This window comes from Adiantum capillus-veneris, chromosome 21, assembly GCF_014529385.1.
Source record: "Adiantum capillus-veneris isolate H3 chromosome 21, ASM1452938v2, whole genome shotgun sequence".
NCBI classification, from domain to species: Eukaryota; Viridiplantae; Streptophyta; class Polypodiopsida; order Polypodiales; family Pteridaceae; genus Adiantum; species Adiantum capillus-veneris.
Genome location: NC_140951.1, coordinates 14,873,907 through 14,882,319, shown reverse-complemented (window position 1 = coordinate 14,882,319; position 8,413 = coordinate 14,873,907). Strand labels below are relative to the sequence as shown.

Below are 8,413 nucleotides of genomic sequence, written 5' to 3'. Positions count from 1 at the left end.
AGGGAATGGTCCTTCAGTGACCATTCCCCGAAATAATTGTGACCGCATGGCGAGCGACGGGGAGGCCACGAGCCATGGCGGGAGCAATTATTTCGTGGAATGGTCACTGAAGGACCATTCTCAACCGTCACAGTCGAGGGGAGGGGGGCCAAGCAAGTGTGAGGTCTGCACTGTGTAGATCCATCAATTTTCGACACATCAGCAGGCGTAATTCTGGCTGCTGACTTGGAGCGCTCTCATTGCAGCATGGCGCAGATATTCCAGGTGATGAGGTGGGGACATTTTACTGGCTGCGTGCAGAAATTCCATCTGCTGAGTTGCGACGATGCTACTGGAGGAGGCTTAGTCCCATGACAACTGCTGACATGTCCAAAATCCGCCGGCTGCATCCATAAATTCTGCTGTGGAAGCTGCTGCCAATGGACGGCTCAGATGCCGTGCCCCCTGACCCTGGACTGTGACAGAAACTAAAAAGTCTATGATAGGCACTTGGCTGTGACTATTCTCTAATCCTCAACCCTCAAGACTTTCCAGCACACACATCTGCTCACAAATGTAATGGAATGCTAGCTATTCTAGCATTCAAGAGAGCCAGCAGAGAACATTCCGACCCCTATACCCTCATGGAACCATACAAACGTAGCAACTTTCTGAGAAATTTAATTCTCCAATTTTCCTACATTGTATCCCTAAGCCCCCTTTTGCATCACAGATTTGTCGTAGATGCAACTGGCCCTTCAGCCAAGAAGAGTGAAGCTTCATAGGCAGTTAAACCAAGCTACATAAACTAGCAATAAAATAGTCAAACCACATGATTACAAAACCAAAGACCTCTTGTGGTAAGTTCTGCTGCACAAGACCTCTTTCCTATAATAAAACCGAAGACCTCTTGCGATAAGTCCTTGTAATGCATATGCATAAGCCACCTCATTTGCTTGCCTTGTTGAAGCCGCGACCTCTTTATTCTTTCTGAGCCCGAATATTTGTGATCGTCCTCCTCATTTCTCTATTGACGACATAAGTTCACACGTTAAGTACCTTGGCACAGACAACTGTCAAACTTTCTTCCTTTATAATGAAATTGAGAGTGGAAAGTTGATATGGTGCTCACACCATGGTGAAACATGGAGAATTGATCTTCTGACTACTATGGTGAAACGTCTCCATTCTGGTCCAAGTCTGTCACCTGCACAAAGACAATGCACTTCTAATTTGGCTATGGAAAACAATTAGGGCATGCGTTCCCTCTCACATGCTCCAAAGCCCTTTTTCCACACATCACAAGTTTCTATGACCCATATCACATCCAACCTTGTATCATTCACACATTTTCATGCTTTCATTCTTTACTCCATCACAGACTCGTAGATAAATGCATTGTAGAGTACTGTGTTCAGGGAGCATCCCTCTCTTTTCCATCTGAGTCATTATGCCAAGTGCCTTTTGGATGTCATTCACATTGAGTAGTCCATCAATAAGGACAGTGTAGGTGACCGCATCCGGATCACAACCAACAGTGCGCATCTTTTCTAGAAGTCCTAAAGCATCTTCTAGCCTTTGTTGCTTCACAATCCAGTTCATGAAGAGATTATATGTCACAGAATCTAGAATGGCGTCACAGTGCATGCCCTCTTCCTCAAGTGATTCAGTATGGCAAGAGCCTTACTGACTTTATTTTCCTTCAACAGGCCATCTAATAGACTATTGTACGTGACCATGCCTGGCATGCATCCTCTCTTCTTCATCTGAGTCAGTACAGCAAAAGCCTTGTCAACTTCCTTGGCCTTCATCAGGCCATCGATAAGGCTGGTGTAGGTGGCCACATTTGGGATGCATCCACTCTTCTCCATCTGAGTCAATACGGCAAGAGCTTTGTCGACTTCCTTGCCCTTCATCACAAATGTTTTCCACTCAATCCCCAAACAATTCTCAAAACTCTGCACAAAAAGGAGGTGACTCCAAAAAAGTCGCTCTCCAAAAACTTTTGTTGTCCTCACAAACTTTGTCCACACTTCCCAAAGGAAATTGATATCCTTTCGAAGCCCTTGCAAGGTGTCTCTCCAAAGCCACCATTCACCTTTGAAACAAAGCCAAAAATTGGCATCACGTTTGGGATGCATCCCCTCTTCTCCATCTGAGTCAGTACGGCAAGAGCCTTGTCGACTTCCTTGGCCTTCATCAGGCCATCCATCAGACTGTTGTAGGTGACCACATTTGGGATGCATCCCCTCTTCTCCATCTGAGTCAGTACAGCAAGATCCATCAGGCTGGTGTAGGTGCCACGCCTAATATGCATCCCCTCTTCTCCATCTGAGTCAGTGCGGCAAGAGCCTTGTCGACTTCCTTGGCCTTCATCAGGCCATCCATCAGGCTGGTGTAGGTTACCACGTTTGGGGTGCATCCCCTCTTCTCCATCTGAGTCAGTACGGCAAGAGCCTTGTCGACTTCCTTGGCCTTCATCAGGCCATCCATCAGGCTGTTGTAGGTGATGCATCCCCTCTTCTCCATCTGAGTCAGTACGGCAAGAACCTTGTCGACTTCCTTGGCCTTCATCAGGCCATCCATCAGAATGTTGTAGGTGACCACATCTGGGATGCATCCCCTCTTCTCCATCTGAGTCAGTACTGCAAGAGCCTTGTCAACTTCCTTGGACTTCATCAGGCCATCCATCAGGCACGTTTGGGATGCATCCCCTCTTCTCCATCTGAGTCAGTACGGCAAGAGCCTTGTCGACTTCCTTGGCCTTCATCAGGCCATCCATCAGGCTGCTCTAGGTGACAACGTCTGGGATGCATTTCCAATTCTTCAAGTAAGTAATCAGTTTGACAAGATCTTTGCTAGCTTCATTAGCCTTTGGCAGGGCATCCATAATGCCGGTGCTGGATATGGTGTTCGCTTCTATGTCATGTACCAGAAGGGAGAAAACTTGAAAGGCTGGCTTCAGCTGACCAGCCCTTAGGAGGCCATTTATAAGAATATTGCAAGTGATGACATCTGGCTGGATTCCCATTCCATCCATGTGGTGAAAGAGAGCCAAAGCCTGGCCTAGCAACTCTGCTAGTGACATTGGCGATGATGTGCTGACGAGAGTACGAGCAGGCCTGCAGCCAAGAATGGCATGCAGAAGGGCATTGCAAGTGTAAACATTAGGGCAAACAGCAAAGGCATGAAAGGAAGAGGTGCTTGGCGTGGAAAGGCAAGCCTGCCTCACCCAGTTGCCTAACCAAAGCAGTGAAAAGGTGGCTTGGTACTTGGAGGTGACAACTCCAGAGAGCGCAGGGCCGGCCACAGGTGCGGAAGCCGAGCTGGGTGGGTAAGGGAGATGGCCAGGGCTTTTGACATGGAGAGCTCACGAGCCAAGAAGAGCGAAGAGCTGCAGGCCCACTGAAACAGACGCATCCCCGGGTGAGAGGGTGGAGAAGCACCTGCGACAGAACCATGGGAGCAGCATCATGTCGATGCAGTTGACCTCGACAGGGGCTTTGATTTGCGTCAAACCACAAACGGTGCGCAAAGCTGCCGATCGAGAGAGAGCCATGGAATCTACCTTCTTACAATTGATCATTCCACAGAAGCGTGCATTCAAGGAGCACCCACTCTCATCCACAGAAGCAAGCAAGCTGCAGCAAAGATGCCATGTACCTCTACCCTCTTCCAATTGATCATTCTGTCCACAGAACAACGTCTGTTGCAAGCATACGCTTATACAGACAGGCGTTTTAAGCAAAGAAAAACTAGTCTTGCTTGGTGGGCCTCTATGTATAACATCTATAGAATATTACAGGACATATGCAAATTGACATTTAGCATCTAGCTCTGAAGGGAACAAGACCATTACTAATTTGACAAGGTGACAGAGCGTGAAACCGGATATACATTTGAAAAATCCTATAATATTTTTTACGAGTAGTTATGCACATACAATTCATTTATAATACATGCACCCAAGGTGCAGTTGATCTCATCTACGGCTTGTTTTCTTTCAAGAATAATGGTCAAAGAAATGAAGCATTTTTGGGTTCGTTGCATGTATGATAGAGCATGACATCTTGTACAAAGTTATATGTAGCCAGCGGACCAAGTTTGTGATATGGCATGTGTTACAAAGCTCCCGTGCGTGACTACAAACTGAGGATAGTTGAATAAGATCACCGAACAAGAGAACACATTTATTGTTGAAGGGATTTGTCAATGTACTGCTTGTTACGTTGACATTTTGTCTTACGATAAGGTCAAAAGTCGTTTAGGTTAACATGGATAGCTCGTCTATACTTATAATATTTGTCTCTTTTATGTCCAATTATCGCTCATCGGTCTCATGAATAGAGAGGGCATACTATTGATTCATGGTTGGTATCTTGAATTGGTAATGGATTGTAGATGTAATGATGCTAAGTCTTGATGTTGCACCTTTGTTGGCAAAACGTGCAACAATAATGCAAAGTGAGGGCAGGAGGAGTGTCTTTTTCATTTTTCTGTTGACCTCAATTATCGCTATATATGTACGAGGGACATTTCTAGATTGTGAGCAAAGATGTCACATTGCATGCTCCAATCTTTATACAATGCAGTAATTTTCAAACCATGACCGTACTTAGCATATGGACGGTAAGCTAGTTTCAAGTTGGCAGTAATTTGCTCTCTAGCTTATTGACGCTTGGAGTGAAATCTTTTAGCAGACACCTAATATGGGAGAAACAAGGACATATATAGTACGTCATCAATTAGTTAGACACCTAGTATGGTATCAATTATTTAGAGCTAAAGAAAGATGCACAAGGTGAATTCACTACTGTGATACACCACATGCATTCACTACTGTAATACATCACATGCATTGGCTAGCAACCGTATACAAAGAGTTGCGTGTGTAACTAACATGTGTAGATGTTGATCGACATCGAGTATATAGTTTTGAAAACGGAATCCAAATAAACCGAAGCAAAGGAAGCAATTCAAAAAATTCTAAAACAAGCAAATAGACAAAGCATGAATGAAGTGCAACAATAAATGAGGTGCTTTGGTGACCTGCAATGTTGTACTATTGCCTTTTGATTGTCCAATCTACAAGTCGATATGTGAGTCAAGCTACAAAATAGCAATGTGAATAGTTAAACATATCATCTTGCACTGAAACGTCACAGACTAAAAGTGCAAAGTACACAGTGCATGTCATACAGAGGTGCCATACAAAAGTATGGTGGAGAGTTGGCACTGTGGTCTCTCCAAAAATTTATAAGAAACAGAAGCCGTGCCCTACCCTGTAGCGTTTATGTGTTGCACCAAGCAAATGGATGCGCATGGGAAATTGGATGCAGATAACGGACCTTGCAGTGTTGTCGAGTTGGAGTCGCACTTTGGCAATTGGGACGTGTAGTGTTGTGAATGTATGTCCTCCCTGCCATACACAAAACACGCAGATGCAACTTTATGTGCTATGTCCTCTGATCAGTATTACATTCTCTCTCTCTCTCTCTCTCTCTCTCTCTCTCTCTCTCTCTCTCTCTCTCTCTCTCTCTCTCTCTCTCTCTCTCTCTCTCTGTGTGTGTGTGTGTGTGTGTGTGTGTGTGTGTGTGTGTGTGTGTGTGTGTGTGTGTGTGTGTGTGTGCGCTCACGCGCGTTGTAAACTACTTTGGTCAGCAATTATGTCTTCTTGCCTCCGTGAGTCCATCCGCTGCATGATTGACTACTTGACTTCCGCTACAATGTTGCTGCATCTCCTTGGAGCTACACATTAACCAACTCCCGCGGACACCATATTCTGCATTGAATTGCCAGTCATGAGAAATGTTTCTGTTTGTCTGCAGATCGTTTCGAAATGCTTGCCTCATCAAATTTTCAGATAGGCTATATATTATCAACAAAGCTAGACGAGGAGTGCGACTGAAGCCAATGGCTCATCAGACTATATTGACTTGCACTAGTGGCAATATTCAACAATGTCTGCCACTAATCCCCTCACATGCTAAAAGCGCAAGCAGCTAGCATTGAAGTCGCAGGCTTAATTACTTCAGGACTCTGTCGACTGCATTGCCAACAGCCGGATAGCACCGGGCAGAAAAATGTGCCGAGCGGGCCTGCGAAGGCAATGAATTTTTTGGTGTTTCGACTTCAGCAGATTAGGCCAACTGATCATCGACTGAAATTTGATATCTTCTCTTTCAGTAGCTGCACTAGAACAGACCCCTGCCATGGATTGATTGCACGAAGTATATGATCTTTGAGAGTGCTCATCACATCGGCAAGCATCCGAAGTACCCTCTAGCTTGATGATCTGCGAAATATAACTGGGGTTTGAATTAAGGTCTCCGGTACAGCTCCTTTCCAGTTCTCCCCGGCTTGCTGGGCGGAAAAGAATTGGTGTGAATCTTGAGAATTAGGCATGGGGATTCGGGACCTATTGCATATCATTTCCATGAACATTGAAGGATGGCCGATCAGGGCACATGGTTGTTGAATCTGAGTAACGTAGTTGAAGTTGATCAGCCACTCACGGGTAGTCTCTCTCTCTCTCTCACATGCGCACGCTCTTGCAAAGAGTGGCTAGAGAAAACCCTGCAAACAAAGCTCTTGTGGGGAACGGTGAACTGCTTAGCAATTGAGCAACGCAGAGTGCTTTTCTTATTTCATTCACTTCGTAGCTTTTCACGGCAGAGTTTCTTTTATTGAGCTTTTCATGTTTTTAAAAAAAATTAAAAGTATTACCACGTGGTGGCTTCTGCGTTCAAATATTGCAAAAAGAGCCTTGGGCTCACCAAGTAAATAGTTAAGCCGAATAACCTTATAAGTTACTAGCTTCTTAGTTTATTTAGCGGAATCTCCACAGATTCCTTGCTTCACTGCGTCATTGCCCCTTGCCCCTTGCTTCTTAGTTTATTTAGCAGAATCTCCACAGATTCCTTGCTTCACTACGTCACTGCCCCTTGCCCCTTGCTCTTACGTTTCTCCAAAACGCAGCTACCGTATTCGAACAGAGGCATGTGGAAAGTTGGTTTTGATGCACATGAGTTAACCACTCAAACCAACCTCGTTCGCTGATCACATGCGAATGATATGTGTTTTAAAAAAATGGCTGACCTAAGCTCTAATACCAGTGTAAAACCCTAGAAACAATGTACATGTGTCTCCATAGCATTCATCACTTGAAGTATCCAAAGAGAAATCCAAAGAATGATGTTTTCTTAGGTTTACTAGATCTATTCTTTGACAATCAAACATTGTGAAGGTTCATTGATCCAATTCTTCACTATGACTTATGATCCTTATTACCTAAGCTTTAGTCTTGCTTGAGCGTTCTTAGGTTTGCAGCTAAGCTTGTAGAGTAGTGTTATGCCCCCCCGCTCCCCCATGTCCATAGATTTAAAAAGTTATAACACAAATTTTCTCTTGCAACAAACCCTTGCAAGGCCTTTGATTTGTAGGTAGTGGTTCTGAAAGCAACACAAAGAAAGATTGCTATTTACAACTTTGCCTACAAGCACATTAAAGCATCTGCTAATAATTAATTCCAACCCCACAAAGATGATGTGAGATAATTGAGAGCAAAAATTGCATTGAATCCTTGCCATGCCTGCCAAACATGAGATTTGATCAATACACCATTTCACCATTCCAGGGCGTTGTCCCTAAGAAAAGCTACATCAACAAATTTCTTTCTATCTCGGACATCGGTAAAAAACATTCAATGTAGACCACCCAATACTTAATGCCTAAATTTGCAAGGAGGAGGTGGAAACTCCTAATAATATGGATGAGAATCCATAATAGTTTTTCCAACATAGTTACTTTGATGATCTAGATGGAGGAGCAAGGGGGCTCCCCCTTGGGCAGCCCCACAAGTGCAAATTAGCCAGTGTTGGCACGCAGCCCTCCCAACGTTTTTTGTTGAGCCTCCATGGTGTTTCCAATATCTTCCCTAGAAATTTTCTAGGAAGTTTGACTAGTGTCGGATGCTCCTCCTCAAGTGTGTGGCTACCTCCTCAAGGCACCCACTTTCACAAGCTTTGTGATTATGCAATAGTAGAGTTTCTCATCCAGATACAAGCTATGAAGTAGAGAGGGCTATTGACACATCCACTAGTACTTGATTATGAGAACCTATGCATTCCAAATATTAAATTTCACTTAATTCTTTTGCAATTCTTATAAGACAATTTGCAATTGTTTTTATTGTTTTTCTTTTATGTGAGTGTAATGGAATTGGCCTATTAACTTGAGAGTAGCCGAAATTAGAGAGTACTTTTGTGAAATTACTTTGTGAGCATACGGGTGAACATAATTGATGGTAGCAACATAAACATAGAATTTGATTAACTTGGCATGAATAATACTTTTGCAAGAGAGAGAGAGAGAGAGAGAGAGAGAGAGAGTTTAGAGAACATGACAACATTTGAGGACCAAATTTATGTGGAGT

General features: G+C 44.0%; 1 pseudogene; it reads right to left on the bottom strand.

Moving 5' to 3' along the window:
- Positions 1–636: 636 nt before the first annotated feature.
- Positions 637–3,920, bottom strand: LOC147430574 (uncharacterized; annotated as a pseudogene).
- Positions 3,921–8,413: the final 4,493 nt, after the last annotated feature.